Here is a 17,972-nt window from a genome sequence, read left to right on the forward strand (position 1 = left end):
AGGAAGCTGACGAAGGCCGGACTCCGGCCTTATATATATATATATATATATATATATATATATATATATATATATAAACAAAGTTGAAAATCCCAAGTCAGAGAAACAAAAACACGGAAGAAATAAACCTTCCGTGTTTTTACAGAATAAAAAAAACACCCGGTATATATATATATATATATATTTATATATATATATATATATATATATATATATATATATATATATATATATATATATATATATATATATATATATATATATATACCGGGTGTTTTTTTAATTCTGACACATTTATTTAAAAAAGTCCGTGAAAGCTACATTAATGCGGTTTATGCAGGTGGGTTATACGGCCAGGCGGACATTATGTGGGTGGCTAATGTTTGCGATAAGTCGGCTAATTAATTAAAATTCGTTAATTAACTTTTTTAATTACTGATAATAGATATATAGTTTCAATTAGAAACTTGTAGAGCATCATCGAAAACCACTAAATTAACTATTTTTGGAAGGATATAACGTCGGGGCAGCATTTTACGGCGTTCTGTAAAAACGCTTCATTTGGACGCGTTTCTGGATTTCGGTTTCTTATCGGAGCGCATCACCGCGCCCGTGGTTTTATGTGTACATCAACGTACACATAAAAACAAAGTAACACCTTGATATTCGCACCAGTCTTAACACTGTTCATAACGCTCGTTCTGACTTGGCAGTTTATCCCTTGAAAGTTTCATCCAGACACCTGCTCCTGGAAACCTTTCTGTAACTTTTCTGTAACCTTGTTTCAAAGGGACTCAGAGCTCCCTGGTATATTATATAAGCCAGTCCTGACTCCTCAAACGCGACTCATGAAGTCAGCGCCCGCGTTGTCTCTACCCTTAATGTATTCGACATCAAAACTCTAGTATTGTAATGCCATAATCCATCTCATAACTCTGCTGTCGGAATGTTTGGCTCTGTTCATAAGCTCTAACGGCGGATGGTCGGTCTGTACCCTTAAAGTTCAACCATACAGAAACAACTTGAATCTGGCGACGGCCCATACCAACGCGAGGCATTCTTTTTCGCCCGTAGCCCACAACATCGGAGAAAATCTCTCTGAATTTTTCGATTAGCGCACGCAATTCGGCACTTTTTATTTGCGTCCCAATTCTTGTTTACATTAACGTCCTTCCATCCGTGTCGCTTCGACCAGCTCGGTGCGATAGTTCCAATAATGTCGATGGCTACTTCCTGAAAAGGCGCCTCGGCCGTGGGCATATTCCCCAAAGGCGCCCTGCCCACTTTGCCTTTTGACACCGAGCGCTAACAGACGTCGCATGATCGGAGGTACCTTTTGATATCGCTTTGCATCCCCGGCCAGAAAAACTCTTCTGCCACCAGGCCCAGCGTGTTCTTTATGACTTGGTGCCCGGACATGATGCCATCATGCGCGAGTGTCATCACCGCCAGTCTGAACTTCTTCGGGAGTACCAGTTGAATCGTCTTTCTTCCCGACGAATACTCAACAGACCTGTATAGCATGCTGTTTTTCACAAAGAACTGGAGCATCGTCCCAGACATCGACCTTCTCGTGATCTCCCCAACTTCATCAAAACACCTTCTGAGCGAGTAGTCTTCTCTCTGCTCTCGAGCGAGTGTCTCTGGAGTCGTATCTACCTTTGATACCTGCGACACGTTCAGGCCTAACTCTTCGTTTTTCCTTTCTCCACTTCATGGGACACTTGTGTTATGGGTTGCAGCAACTTCCGCCAAATTCGCGTGACGTGAGCCGTCGTTGTTTTTGCATACACCGGACATCTCGTGGACGTCCGCTCGTATCTCCGATCCTGGGTTTACCGCTGCGCCGCTGACAGGACTTTTTTCTTCAACTTCACGTGCGTTCTCCCATCCAGGATCTGGATCATCCGCACTTCGGATCTGCGGAATACTCCCCAGCACCAGATCGTAGAGTGGGTCACTGATACATTTCGCTAGAACCGTTCCGGCATAAAATGGCGTCTGAATAGAAATCTTCGCCTCTGGTAGGTTCTTGACTGTCCGGTCCAATAGGAAAACGACGCTTGATCTTCCGGTGAAATCCTCCGGAGGGACCAGGTCCTTTCTGACCACTGCTATATTACACCCAGTGTCACTGAGCACATTTATTCGCCTGCTCCCTAGGCGTCCTTCAGCCGCGGGCATATTCTCTGCAAGGAACTTCGGAGCTCTCCCAACGGCTGCATTTGCCACCGGAATCTTGTCTCCGTTCCTCAGCGTGACGAAGGATTCCTCTGGCTCGTCGGCGGTAGCTGTAGGCCTTGCCCACAAGCATGAAGCCTGGTGTCTTCCGTCCTGCACCGCCTTGGACTGATCAGCCCTGTGACCCGTGCGTCCACAGTTCCAACACGCGGGTGATTTAAACCGTTGAGCCTTGCTCCGGAAATTTTCTGCCCTGTGACCCGCTTTCCTACAAAGAAAGCAGCGGCTACTTCTCCTGGCCTCGCCTTTATCATTATTAGCTGGATCTTCTGCACTCAGTTTCTTTGCCGTATCTTCTTTCTGTTTGCCACCTGTGCTCGATTGCACTTGCGCCTCTAAAAAGAAGTCAGCTTTTGCTGCCACTTCATCCAAATTTCGACAGTCTCTCTCCTTAAGGAATACAGCTAGCTTGCTTGAGAAGGTCCTAAGAAACTGTTCCACCAGAACCGCGTCTCGTAGCGCCTCGAAGGTCTTTTCGGTTTCTGACACCTCAATCCACCGATCAAAGTAAGTAACCGGCCAGCATAGCGGCGAACTGCCTCCTAGTTTCACCCTCCTCGGGTTTAGCATCCCGAAATCTCTCACGGTATCCCTCCTTTGTGTACCTAAATCTCAGGAGCAGAGCCAGTTTTACTTTAGGATAGTCCAATGCGTCCGTGGGTGTCATGCGACCAACCACCGTGTGCACTTCTCCTGTCAGACACAGGCCTAATGTCGGCAACCATTTGTCCTGAGGCCATCCCAAACCTGTCGCCGTGCGCTCGAAACGCTGCAGGTATGCATCGAGACCGTCCCTCCGCTCGTTGAATTGCGGGATCAACTTGTGAGGACTCCCTCGGAGAGCTTGGACTGGCGCGTCTCCGCGTTGCCCATCAGCCCCTTCCCGGTGACCCCCTCGCGCAGCGATTCTCAACTGCAATATCGCCCTTTCCTTCTCTAGGGTAGCTTCCTTAGGTAGTTCCCCACACGGTTTTCCCTTGCCAACTCACGCTCGTGAACTCTCTCCTCTCTTAATCGCGCTCTTTCGTCGTCCACCCATTTTCTCAACTCTGCCCCAGCATAGCCCAGCTCCTTTCCGACAGCCGTTAATTTCTCTACCTCCATGACCCTGGATGCCTTTCGCCTTCCGACGCTCCTCTACCTTTCAGAAGAACAAGACGTCAGAATTGGCCATCATCCTGGCAAGCTCGCCAATTGTCATGTTCCTCCGAGGGGACGAGAGCATGTCGAAAGACGAAGCGACACATAAGTAGACGAACGAAGATTAATTTACTCACTAGCACAAAAAAACTGAACAGGAAGAAAATTATAAGCGGAAGCGAAAGAACAAAAATAGATTGGTTAAATAGCTACAGTCAATACAGTTAGTCTTGGTCGCGAGCTCAGAACACTCACAGTCTCGAGCGTCGATCTTGCTTAGGCCGGAACGCGGCCTTGTTCTTCGATGTTAAGGGTGTGGGTCCAACCTTGCTAGGAGCTCTAGGCCACCCAGCACCGGTTCGATGGTGGCGCTTGACCGACCAGGTACGCGGCCTTGGTTGACTGGAGTGTTGCGAGGCCACCCCTTCGCGTCCGCCTTCGAGCTCGAAGTCCAATGCTCCGGGCTTCTGGTGCAAGCAGAAGGCACGACGTCGCTTCGGCTCGATGGCGGCGAGAAGACCTGGAGCGGAGCCAGGGTTCACCAGGAGCGAAGCCTGGTCTGCCGGGAGCGTTTGCGTGTGAGCTGCCGCCCTTCAGGTTAAGTCGTCGAATGTCCTGCGCGAGCTTCTTCTTTACCTTTTGCTCGAGCTTGCCCCCTTCTTCGTCTTTCGCTTTCACTGTCACTTCAGGAACGTGACAAACAGGCATGGTGGCGGGGGGCCGAAGGCGTGGGTACAGAAGAAGAAAAGAACCCTTAGTGAAAACAGCAACAACGGACGATTTAATCTTCGACGTTTCGGCCGGAGTCCGGCCTTCGGACTCCGGCCGAAACGTCGAAGATTAAATCGTTCGTTGTTGTTGTTTTCATTAAGGGTTCTTTTCTTCTTCTCTCTCTCTCTCTCTCTCTATATATATATATATATATATATATATATATAAATTCGAAAATATGCACATAAATGAACAGTGCCTCATGAATGAATCAATGTTTTACGAAACCTCCGAAAGCCAAAATAAGCGGCGGAGCTAGGACTTGAACTCTGAGCCTCCCAATGTCCGGCCGGGTGTGCTTACATGTCAATTTATATTTATTATACGGGCCGCGGGCTACTCGGAATTTCACACTTCTAGTTATGGCTTGGCATTTTTTTCTTCTTCGTTCACGTGTTTGACAGAGTTTCAGAACTAACATTCTTTCACTCAATTGACTTCCCTCCCATCTGCGTGTTTGGTCGACTTTACCGCACTGCCCACCGCTCCAACTTCTTTCTCCCTCTACCCGACAGAGCATGGACAGATGCCTCCGGAGTATTTTTTGGAGTACTTGTATAGAGACTGTGCGAAAGCTATCAGAGCCCTCTGCGGAGGCCAATATACCTTTGGGAAGGACTCGCAGTGCTCTGGTGCGCGTGCATTGGCGTGAAAGGGACTTCTACAAACGGAAAACACAGCTTTCGTTCAAGCGCTGCACCGCGGCCGTGGACGAACTTCGCCTTGGGCTATTGCCAGTGCCGTCTCTCTTCATTTTCTTGATACCGATATGCCAACAAAATCGGCACCGTCGGTTGTCAGCCCCGTCCGACCTAGCGTTTTGGGCTTGACACGCGATGGCGAGCCGGCGGGCCATCGAGTCCACGTGCTCGGCGCCAGACATCTTTTCCTTCTTTTGCTGCGGGCGGCGGAAGGAACATCAGAAGGGTTTTCCGAGGTTTCTCAATAAATCTAAATAAATAAATAAAGAAAGAAAAATTGCGATGGCAATCGCCCAAGGCAAAGCTCGTCCATGGCCGCGGTGCAGAGCCAGAGCCAAAGCTCTGTTCTTCGTGTGTAGAAGAGTCCCTTTCACGGCAATACACGCGCACCACAACAGGGCGAGTCCTTCCCGGAGATATATATTGGCCTCGGCAGAGGGGCGATGATTGCCTTCGCACAGTCCCAACATCTACGCCGAAACCGACCCCGGAGGCATCTGTCCATGCGCTGTTGGGTAGCGGGGAAAAGGGAGAGTGGTTGGCAGTGCGGCAAAGTCGGCGAAACGCGTGCAAAAGGAAGCCAGTTGAGTGAAAGGAGAATTTGGTCTGAGACTTTGCCAAACGGAAAACGAAGAAGGAAACAACCCAGAGCCATAGAGAGAAAGTAAAATTCCAAGTAGCCCGCCGCCCCCTGGAGCGCCTAGAGGGGAAGCGGGCGCTCCAGCGAGCAAAGGACACGAGGAGTGACTCGGAGCCATTCTGGCGTGTGCGAAATGCTGTCATCGGCTGTGTCGAGCCTGAAACCAAGAAAACCCATGCGTCGCGTGGGCTGTGCTCGTGTCGCTTAGGTTTAAGAGAAATCCCGATCAAAGCAAGTCCTCCATGAAGAAGCGCACCGTAGCCGCCAACTTGTCTGGGTCGGGATGGGCGCAGACGAAGTTGTGTACGTGAGACCAAGCCAACAGTCCACGCGCGCGCATTTCCTTGGCAATGGCTGTGTCCAAGAGCTGCATGTAAAACGGCACCGTGTGTATCACGAAGGGCATATTTCACAAACGACAGTAACGGCGGCCTACTCTAAATGTGGTCAGGTTCCGGGAGGTGGGATCAAGCGTGCTATGGTAAAAAGCCTCGGGAAGGTCGAGCTTCACCATACATGCTTTGGGCGGGAGTGGGCCTACTTCGATGGCCTGGAGCAGGGACTAAGGTGGAACTGAGGTGCCTGGCTGTAAGGCGTAAGTGCTGCGCAGTCTAAAACAAAGCGAGACTCGGTGGCTGACTTGGACACGAGGAAGACGGGGTTGAGGTACGGACCTTGTGAGGAGCGTCCGATGATGCCACCAACATGTTGGTTTTGGCGGCATCGATCGTGGGGACCTGGTGAGAGAGAGGGGGCGGCGCGTCGTGAGGCAAGACTCCTTCGTGCTTCACGGGTGGCGCGTGAAAACTACATGCCTTATTAAACACTGACCAGTCGACTTGACATGCCTGCTGGGTCAGGTGGGCTGGCGGCGAAGATCCCGTCGCTTTCAAATTGAAGGCAGTGCTACCCTGGTCCGATTCGGAGTCTTTGACGTCGCTTTGTTTGTCTGTAGTGTGTTCCTCTGCACTCTAAGAAAAAGTGAGCACCCTGCCTAGTCATCATGCGTTTTGACGGCGGTAACTACCCCACAGTCTTATTGAACTACCCACTGGGCTCGAGCCATTGAGCGTTACCACCCTGTTGGCAAGTGGCAAGCATGGGGTAGTCACGTTCTATAAACTCTTGAATTGAACATTCAAGTGCATCAGTCATTCAATAGCAAAAGTCACTTCAAAAATCTCAAAAAGTACTTGAACCTTGTTTTCTTTGTGCGTTGGTTACCATTTATTCAAATTTGAACAGGTCGAAACAGGCGTGTGGCTCGGTTCGCCTAAAACTGGCAGAAAACAAACACGCCAAAGAGTATAGGCAACTTTGGTAGGCACCTACTAAAACCCGAGGCAGATAAAAAGTATCGCGGTTGTCCCTTTTGGTTCCTTCGCGGGTTTTACCGTGTACTGCTAGTAAACAACAGCTGGCAGCTGGCAGCTGGCGTCGTGCTCGAGGAATTTAACCAACTTTCTAGAAAAGCACTGGAAGAAACGCACAGGCGTGAGTTGACTGGAATGTTCGCCGGACGAGATACTCTTGTCGTCTTTTATTTTGCGGTTTAGTAAAGAGCGTGCTCTCATTAAAGGTGTGATCGGCGAGTTCTGCGTGCAGATCAGTTGCAAATGGCCTCCTCGGTTCCGCCGAACTTGCACGCCTGTCATACCCATTTTTTCTGCTTTCAAGTGCAGTGAAGTATGAAGCATTGAACACCACGACTGAGGCCGAACAGGACGAACGTACACAGACATCTGGGATCATGCCCGTGTATTTCAGTATTTCTTAGTCTATGGACATATGATTCGCCTTCACTGGCTCATTTGGCACATTTCATCGAGCATACTCGATAAAAAATGCTTCAAACGAAAATGCTTCACACAAGTGTGTTTCATCCAAGGGGGAGTACTTTGAAGGGGACTAGGATTTCACTCCTTTCGGCACGCGTTCCTTTTAGCTATATAAAAGATTCTAAGTAAATTTCCAAAAATAAGGCGTTGGCAAGCATATACATGCTACTTTCGATTTAGATTTTTTTTTTTTTTTTTAGAAAAAGTTTTGTTGGAGAAGCCAGCAGGTGCAGCGCAGCGAACTATGTTCTCAGCGTTCTTTGATGCTTGAGGCCGGTTCAGACACTTGCGTTTGAATGCGTTTAACAGCGTTGCGTCGAGAACCGAAAGCGACTCACCGGCACATCTATGCTTCGTATGAAGCGTGGAATCCAATTAAAGGAATCGTCTTGGCACGGACATAAGCAGCAGGGATGCCCTGGTTTCTCGCTGCCACAACGCAGTCAAACGCAACTGTCTGAACCAGGCTTCAGATCATTTAGCATACGTATTTCGCGTTCGCTGTAGGTGAAGTCACGGACCCGAAAACGGCAATTATGCACTGTCCTCTTGGCGCGAGCGCGAGCGCATAGACGCATATTTAAAAGACACGCGTTGAGCAGAAACAATTGTAGCGAAACGAAGAAAACTGAAACAACACTTCGGGGAGGACCGGCGGACGGGCTTCGCTAGCTCAACATTTACTCCACCGCCGCTGAAGTCATTCGGATATGTAAAAACAGAAAAGAAAATGCATCAGCGTGTTCAGAAAGTTGTGATTGCAGTAATTGGAGTCAATAATTAATACAATTAATTAAACAGGCTTTTGTATACTTGAAGTGTAGACAAGCGAGAAAACGAAACTGATAAAAACGTGACGTGTAGCGACAATTTAATTTGATTTATAACCTGCAGTTCACTTTTGCAATGAATTACATTAGAGATGCGAGCGCTTTCCTAAGGGCAGTAGAGGAAAATAATATATACGGATAAATCTCGCACAGTCTTTTCGTATTTATGCAAAATATGACAGTGGTCACCATCCTAATCGGTCACAGAAAATACAGCAGTATATAAGCTGGTGGTGTCGACTAGCCGTGTATATGGGAATGTAGAGTGTAAATATCTCATGTTGTACCTTGTGCTGTTTGTGAACGCGTTCATTTATAATGTGTATGGTGTCTGTATGCCGCGTTTGTGTGAAGTGTGGTCTGGAAAATGTAGTACGTGCACGTCTGGCGAGGGGCTCAGAGCAGAGACTGTTGGTTTCTTTTTTTCTTATAGTTTGAGCGCTGTCCGTTAGGTGGCGCGTGTCGCCGCCCAATTCAAGGAGACGCGCGTTTATGTGTCTACTTATTTGAGTGAAAAAATAGAGGCGCTCCATGGCTCCACGGAGCAGCCACGAAGGGTTCGGTTCGGCCTCTCGTGCTCTCGTCTCAGAGGGATCAGTCCCATAGCCAGTTGAATGGGTGTGACGTGCGGTGAATAGTGCGTGCACAGACGCGGTTGGGATTACCAGGGACTTGAAAGTGGATAATGAGCGCTAACAGGTGAGCAGGAGCGTTGAACGATCGGAAACGACGCCGTTTGAATCGGTGATGCCTTGCCTGGCCGCTGTCAACCGAAAACGCCGGATCACTTGCGGCAACCACAGCAAGCAGATTCTCTGTTCAATAAAGACATCATTTCATTTGTCGCTATACGATTCCTTCTTTGAATGTTTTCTGGCCGCGAAGTAAATGCAGCCGGCCGCGCGAAAGCAGTCGCGGACAAACCACCTCGAATGCCCTCCTCAAATCGCCGCCACTACTCGTAATAGGTGCGGTGCCGGTGCTTCGAGGCGCGTTTCGGAGTACTTTAGCGCGCACGGAAGGCAGCGAACGAGCGTGCGCACTTCAGAATCGTATTTTAGCAAAAACCAGTCCACCTCGCTAGGCCTTACTCGTATTGCTCCACTGTCGCTTGCCACCGCCATGTTGCTTTTGGGGGTGCTCACTGTGACTACATGTTGATTTCACGCCACGTGACTACCCAAGGGGTCGTTAGTATTACTAAGGGGAGGGGGGGGGGGTAGCGATATTTGTGACGGCTTCTGACTACCCCAAATGTAGTACCCTACGACCACCCTTTTATTGAGAGCGTGTGTCGGTGTGGTTTTCCTCCTCGCCATCGTAGGTGTCGAAGGAGTCGTCATTCGGCGTGGGGCTCGATGGCACTGTCGGTCCTGCTGAGCCACTCCAGGATTCGCTCGGCGGCTGTGGCTGTCGAGTCCGGATCTAATGGGTCGTTTTCATCGATCCAAAATCAAGCACGGGCAAGGTCGGCCGAGACACCAGCCTAGCAAAATGCATGGGCGAGAACGTCCTCGAGCAGGAAAACGCCCAGGAGCGTCGAAGAGAGGACCGTGCCGTCGATGACGGCACCGGTGGGTCTCAAAGATCAAGGGTAGCTGCCGGACTCACTTGGCTTTAGAGGGCCTCTTGGACTTGGTGCCTGCGTGGTTGCTGGTGTTCGTGGGAGCACTAGACGTGTGGCATCCGCGTCGAGGCTGGTTGGGTAACTGGTCGGGGAACTCTCTGACAACCTCGGAGTCGAGCCTGGACGTCTGGAATAGAATAGCCTCCCTCCAGTACCCTCTCGCGGCGACGTAGAATAGTTCCATTTTATCGAAAGTGATGTGCTGGTCTGCGGGGAGCATGGCATACCCCAGTAGAACCGATACGTGTGGAGATGCCGAATCTCGTGGACAAACTTCTGGTGTTCTGCGCGAGGTCGCGCAGAATGTTGTTGACCTGACGGACCCTCGCTCCGGGAATGATCGGTGAGCGCTCCACCAGAGGTAGTCGGATCGCATTGGTGACTCTGGTAGAAATGATTTCCGTAGCCCTCCCCCAGGTTCCGCCGTACCTCCGGTGGAAGCAGGGGGAGGGCTTCGGCGAGCCTGGATGCGATCTCGTGGCGCGTCTGTGGATGTGTGGCAGGGACTGCTGACACTGCTGGCCATGTGGGGCGAGACCGGCCTTGGCATCGACAATTGGGAGCAGGGCAGCTCTCAAGCTTGTGGTGAAGGCGGCAGAAATGGCATCCCCCGTCAGTTAAACACGGGCGGCTCCCGTCTCACACACTCTCTCACACAAACGCACGCACGCACGCACGCACGCACGCACGCACGCACGCACGCACGCACGCACACACACGCACACACACACACACACGCAAACACACATGTATATATATCAAACAAAATGCCAATATCAAACCTCTGACTTTTTTTTTTCTTGTGTGTTTCAAAATCGTCACAAGCGACACGTTTCAAACTAAATGAATTACAGGTTTTCTTTTCCGCTAACTCTGCGTGACGGACAATTTACCTCGTGTCTTTATACTTGCTACTGCATGTTAGGAACAGCAATGTTTTTTATAGAACCGACTTGGATGGACATCTGAGAATTCTAACTTATTAGTTAATACCCTGAAGGCGACACGTACTGAATACGTGTAGCGATGTAGGAGTCTCGAAGATTTAGAAATAGACTTTTTTTTATAAGCTCGACCGCTGATCTACACTAATACCCCTGCCAGACGGGAAAGTAAATGTCATTTCGCTAGAATGTCATTCACCGCTCGGCGAATCAGCTCGTGATCCTGCTTCTGCACGTGGCGAGTGCACGCGCCGCGTGTCGTATTAAACACGGGTATTGGCCGAGCTATAATGTCACTTTGCTTAAATGTCATTTAACGTTCCCGTCTGACAGGGGTATTAAGTATTCTTTGTCCTAAAGTTAGAATAAACGTAATTGTATTACCAGATGCAGCACTCGCTGACAGTAACTCTGTCAAATGGCCACGACATTTCAAGATCCCTCCTCCAGGGCATATTTGAAGAAAAAAAAACTAATATTTTATTTTTCGGTTAAAACAGGTTACCGGTAAAACATTTACGGTTACGCTTACTGTTACGGTTTTTACAAATTTCAAATAACGGTTTCGTTCTGGTTACGGTTACTGAAAAAATTTCGTTCTTAAACGGTTTTCGGTTTCGGTAACGGTTACGGTTCGAGTCCCTGGCTAGGAAGCCACTGCACTCCCCAACACCCCAGCTGAAGCGTCAGCTTCCTTGGCGTTCACTCTCGGCTCGTACGCCAACTTCATCCTCGAGCGAGAGTTGTACCTCTTCCACGGGGCAGCAGCCTGTCCCTCTCATGTAGAGGGTTCACAGGCTGTTGCTCCTACCCAAGAGGGGTCGGCTGTGTCCGCACCTGTCAGTGCTTCGCGGTCTCCTTCCAAAAAGAAAGGACCACGCTCCCGGCCGAATTCTTCGAAGGGAGCGTCTTTATCCAAGGAGCGGCACGATTCTCGTGCAACTCGTCCAGCACCCAAGGGGCAGGAGCAGGTGGGCTTGGGTGACTGCCTGCCCAGTACGTCTGCTCCTTCGGCTGGGGGGAGGTCGGGGCCGGGTTTTTCCAATTCGTGCCCAGAGCCTCCCTAAACCGGCAAGACCAACCTCCGCCCAGAAGGCGAAACCAATGGAGGAGGGTGCAAAACCATCCACTCCTGCGTCTGACCCAGACGACATGGAGTGGCAGGTCCCCAAGTGCAACCACAACAGTAAAAGCCAATTGTCCGACCAAAGTGACTATAATATTGCACAAGGCTGGTATGCTCTTTCAGCAGCAACACCATCCCGCATCCTCAATCACTACACTGACCTCAAGACACGAAGTTATCTTGTTCATTCCTATTGCTCTACCTACTCCTAGAGACCAGCCGAGACAGAGGAGTAATGGCGACTCCCTCGCCAGTGGCCTCGGCCCGAAGTCTTGACGCCCTTGGAGGTCAGAGGGGGCAGATTAACATGGACCAACCAGAGGACTACTGCGACTCCCTCGCCTGGGGCTTTATTTTTAATTGTTTTCTCCAAAATTTCGGTCAGAGCTGCCTTCTTGCAGACTCATTAGATCATCATTCATGTCCATTTTCACATTTTATGAAATGTACCTGCTGTGACTGGTTTAGTTTTGCTCCAGCTAGCATTACGCAAAGCTTGTAAGTTTCTGGTGAAAAGCAAACACCCTAACGTTAATCATGTCTGCTTTTTACAATGAAACTGCGGTGGACTTTTTTTCCAATTATGACGATATCACCTTTTATTAAATGAACACCGCCCTGCTTCCTTTTGTTTGCAGGAGACGCACCTTAAAGAAAGTCACTCTAATGTGCTTAGACACTCCAAAGTGTTCAAAAAAGATAGGTTGAACGCGTCGGTGGCTTCCGGTGGTGCTGCAGTGGTTGTCGAAAGCATAGTCCCATCCACTGAATTGGCTTTGCAAACCTCTCTCGAGGCTGTGGCTGTCCACATGCTGTTGGACCGCGTGATTACCGTCTGTTCAGTGCACATCTCCCCGGGATATCAGTTGCAGTCCGAGGAGCTAGATGATCTAATTAGCCAACTTCTGGTGCCTTAAATTTTTTGGGGTGATTTCAATGCACACAATCCTTTGTGTGGAAGCGCTAGAAGGAACGCTCGAGGGGCACTCATTGAACGGATTCTTCTTTCGACAGGGTTTTGTATGCTCAACAGAAAGAATCCACTTATTTTAGTTCAGCAACTTGTAGTTTTACTTCCATTGATCTTCCGCTTTGCCATTCTTTGTTATACCCCGTGCTTTTATGGAAGGTCATCCCAAATCCATACGGGAGTGACCATTTTCCACTCATTTTAGCGTTCAACCATCCTCCTGCTGGTCTTTCAACATGTACCCCTCGTTGGAAGCTCGAAAAGGCCGACTGGTCAATTTTTACAAAAGCCTCACTTATAGCATGTTCATCCCTTGATGATATTTCCATCGATGATGCCACTGAGCATATTACTGAGCACATCCTGCAGGCCGCTATGCTTGCCATTCCCCCATGACGTCCTCACATCTTCCAAAAAAGGCCAAAGCCGTGGTGGAAAGAAGACTGCCGCCAGGCAAAGAAAGATAAGAATCGCGCATGGAATATTTTAACGCGTAAACCTCGTCAAGTAACCTTATCGGTTTCAAGAAAAAAAGAGCGCAGGCGCGGTATATCCGACGACAAGGCAAGCCGCAAAGCTTCAGAGGATATGCTTCTTCAATTAATAGCAGTGCATCCTCGAAAGATGTTTGGGATCGTGTACGTAGAATTCAAGGCTCCTACCGGGTAATTTCTGTTCCGCTCCTGAACCGAGATGGTGTATGCCCTGCTAGCCTAGAAGAACAGGCAAATGTCCTCGGTGAAAAGTTCGGATTTTTCCAAGTTCTTAACGTTATACTCGGTCATTTCAAAGGCACAAGCTACAGGCAGAAAAGAAGACCGTTCCTATGTCAGGTGGCTTGCTAGAACCCTATAATTCGCCATTTACACTTTTTGAACCACAGCTGGAACTTTATTTGTCCAAACGGACGGCTCCTGGGCCAGACGGCATTCATTAAAAAATGGTTCAGCACCTCCATCCATCAACTCTTGAGCTTGTTTTATTTTTGTTCAAACGAATTCGGCTTGAAGGTTGCTTCCTCTCATCTTGGAAGGTGGCTCACATTATTCGCTTGCTGAACTCTGGAAAGGAACCGTACCTGTGCGTCTAGCGTTAGCCCAATAGCGCTCACGAGTTGTTTTTCAAAGACACTAGAAAAGATGATAAATAAAAGGCTTATATTTTATTTAGAAGGAAACAAGCTCCTTTACCGGTACCAATGTGGTTTTCGCTCGGCGCGATCAACGGTTGACCAGCTGGTCCGCTTTGAGACTGCTGTGCGAGAGGCCTTTGTAAATAGGCAGCATTGTTTCTTTTTTAAATTTGTTTACTTGGAAAAGACATTTGATACGGCCTGGCGCTATGGCATACTGGAGGATTTGTTCAACATTGGCCTTCGGTGCATAATGCTAGGTGCCATCCATAGTTACCTCCAAGGACCGCACTTTTCATGTGAAGCTTGGGGCAACTCTTTCTAAAGAATTCACACAAGAAAATGGTGTCCAACAGGGCGGTGTGCTTAGCGTCACACTTTTTTATTGCAAAAATGAATTCAATTTATCATATCATACCCCCATCTGTTCAGTACTCGCTCTATGTCGATAATGTACAAATTCCGGTCTCATCTTGAAATCCGTCCATCTGTGAACGCCGACTTCAACTTGCGATCAACAGTTTGATCAAATGAGCAGATGTAAATGGTTTTAGGTTCTCTTCTGAGAAAACGGTTTGTGTGTGATTCACTCGTCGCCACGAAATTTTACTTGAGCCTTCTTTAAATATGTACGGAGCCCTATTGGAGTAAAGAACAAACACAACTTTTTAGGTCTTATAATTGACTCTAAATTGACATTCATTCTACATGTTAGGAGCCTCAAAATGAAATGTGTGAAATCACTTAATATACTAAATGTCGTGCCGCACGTGACCTGGGGTCTCATCGGTGTTTTTTTATTGCCTATCTACCTCTCAGTCGTAGGGTCCCGACTTGATTATGACTGTATTGTGTACGGCTCCCCGCAGGCATCGGTTCTCAAGATGCCAGACCCCGTTCATCATCAGGGGCTCCGACATTCCACTGGTGCTTTTCGCAGATCTCCAATACTCAGCCTATATGTAGAGGCAAATGAGCCCTCCCTGGAGAAATGTAGATTCGAATTATATTTCATGCACTGTCTGCGAATTAGGTCTTTTACTGGTCACCCGACCCTAAACTGGATAGAAGAAGCACATAATGAGCAGATTTTATAAATAAGCCTTCATTGGTTCCACCAATGAAGGCTTGAGAATTTTTTCTTCTGCTGTGTCTGTAAGTCTGGATGTGCTACCCTCAGTTGTGCAACGCTGGAGCTCAGTAGCTCCTTGCGACGTCATGCCCATCCACTGTGTGTAGAAACTAACAAAATACAACAAGAAAGAGACCCCTAATGAAGTTCTGAGACAAGAATGTTTTGAACTCCAGGACCAGTACCGAGACTTCACAAGTTTTTACACTGATGGGAGCAAAACTGGCTCCTATGAATGCTGCTCAGTGGTTGGGCCTTCTGTGAAGTGTGTCCAGAGAATTAACAATACTGCCAGTATTCTTTCCGCAGAGCTTTATGGCTTACTCCTTGCCACGGACCACATTCGTAAAAAGAAGGTTCGTAAGTCAATTATTTACACTGACTCACTTAGTGCTTTAGGAGCACTAGACACAACGGGGGATGTCGAAATTCACTTGTTCTAGAAATAAAGAACCATCTATTTTTAGCATCAAAAAGGAAAAAAAAAAGAAATAACATTATGCTGGTTGCCTTCCCAAGTTGGAATTCCTGGGAATCACGATGCTGACCGTGCAGCGAACACTGCTAAGCATCGACTAGTTGATCTGCACAAAATAGCCTACAGAGATTATAGACATGCCCTGAAAAAGTCTACAAAGTGCAAATGGCAAGAGGAGTGGAACCAAGAAGTGAACAATAAGTTGCATGCAGTCAAACCTTTAATCCAGGAATGGGAGAGTGCACGTCATCGCGAGCAATTTTATGAGGTGGTATTATGTCAACTCCGAATAGGTCATAAACGTCTTACCCATGGCCACCTTTTGCGAGTGGAGGATGCTCCGGAGTGCGAACACTCATATACCATTAAGGATCCTCCACATTTTACTAGCATGCCCAAAGTATGACCGTGAACGTCACAGACATTTTGCACTAATTTACCAAAGGAACACCCCTATACACTTGGTTATTTTACTCGGCGACAAACCGCCAATACCGCACAACTGTGTTTTTAATTTTCTTAGAGATATTAGACTACTTTACCAGCTATAAATTAACATATGTCCTGTGATCATGCCTATGTGAGTATACTCTCTCATGTTCGTAGTTTTCATAACTCACAAGCTACTACAGCTCTTTCTTATTTATGACCCTGGTTTCCTGCAGTAGTCAGTTGTTGGCCTTGGAGATTGCTGCGCCACTCAACTTCAATCAATCAGTCAATTACAATATGAAAGATAAACAAACTATGGAGCAACAATTAAGAGGTTATACAATCAGGTGTGTATTATAAAAAGTATAAAAATACGCAATGAATTCAAAATATCTTTATTAGAATTGAAAATCAACAACATGAAAACTTGCATATCAAAGCGTGCTTCAGATGACCACTCAAAACTCCATACTTGTGAATCAGTCCATAACTAAACAAAAACACTTTTTATTGAAACGATAAATTAAGCAATACCTTTGCATTGTTCAGTGACTTTGAATTTATATCGATCTCTCTGTGAACTTTGAATGTCCCACGCATCAGTGCTTTCCTCAACAAAACACATAGTCCGTACGAACGCTCCAGCAAACAGTTTATTAAAAAAAATTCATACAGGCGCAGTTGAGCTTCGGGTGACCGGACACATGTTATCTGCAGTGACTGAAAGGTGTTGGGCAAACAAAAGAAAAATAAGAAAGAAAGCCTAGCTTTGATGCACTTGCAAGAACGAATCAAGGTACAACATGTGCCATTTGATACATAATGATTACACTGCCCGTACTCTTGTCAATCTTGCGGCACGCCGAGCAAAATACCGCCCAAAGAGCGTTTCCAAAAAGAACACAAAAAACGACACACAAAAACACGGCAATACAAACTGCGCCACAATGACAACATTTAGCGACTCGGGCGTCGGCTCCATCTCATCTTTCGGCTGAGAAGCAGCGCACTCTATGTTAGTCATGTGTAACCAATCCGTCTCGTGGACTCTTTGAACCAGATACCGAAAGGCCATCCTCAGACGGTAGTGCTTCCGCACAGGTACGCCCGCGTGGACTAGCCCCAATGGATCCTTTGATTCCTTAAATCTGGGGTAAACAGCGCGCATGTAGCAGGGCGACTGTCTAACCGTGATGCACAACCGGCCTTTCCTTGAAGCGCATTTGAAGCAGTCACCAAGCGTGCCTTCTTCCGCCGGCGAATCAAGAGATCTCTCCAATTTTCTCAAGACTGCAGCGTCATATGAATCATGAACGGCTACGTTCCAAGGTGTGTCTCTGGTGACGCACGGTCGAATTGCGTGAGCATCCAGAGCCGTTTCAAGTTTAATCAGATTGTCAACGATTGGCTCGGGAATGCGAGCAACCAGCCACGAAGTCAGCTGGCCTTCAAAGCACACCGAAAGGGAGAGTGTACCCAAGGTCCACGCTAGGACGACAAAGCGGCGACTCGTACAGAAGCGGGCTGAAGTTTTCAAATGACAAGACGTCGAATAGAACGTCGCAACAAGAAAAAGCATGGTGTCGTTAGCCACAGTGATCCCGGATGTGGTGGCATCTTTTAAATCTATAACAACGAGCATAACGAAGCAACATGCGAGACATAGCAGCAAGAAAGTTAGCGACAGTTTCGACCTGTCGAGAGCATATGCTGCAGTGACTGGAATGGTGCTCGATTTCTTCACGTAGAACGTGAATGCTCCGATATAGTTGACTAAAGGTAGATCAAAATCTGTAACCAGTTCACTATATATTTTCTGAAAGAACATGAAAATATCGATTTCCTCAGCCCGGTACTCGTCCAAATCCCTCCATGCCGAGAAAGTTGTCTTCACTAATGTTGCATTGAGCAGCGCTAATGCCTCTTGTATTATTTCCTTCTTGTACCCTTCGCAACTGGTGAAGACTTGA

General features: G+C 47.9%; 1 pseudogene; it reads right to left on the minus strand.

Moving 5' to 3' along the window:
* Positions 1–1,305: 1,305 nt before the first annotated feature.
* LOC121838367 lies at positions 1,306–6,339 on the minus strand (annotated as a pseudogene).
* Positions 6,340–17,972: the final 11,633 nt, after the last annotated feature.

Source organism: Ixodes scapularis, unplaced genomic scaffold, assembly GCF_016920785.2.
Source record: "Ixodes scapularis isolate PalLabHiFi unplaced genomic scaffold, ASM1692078v2 PGA_scaffold6__148_contigs__length_123643588, whole genome shotgun sequence".
In the NCBI taxonomy this organism is placed as follows: Eukaryota; Metazoa; Arthropoda; class Arachnida; order Ixodida; family Ixodidae; genus Ixodes; species Ixodes scapularis.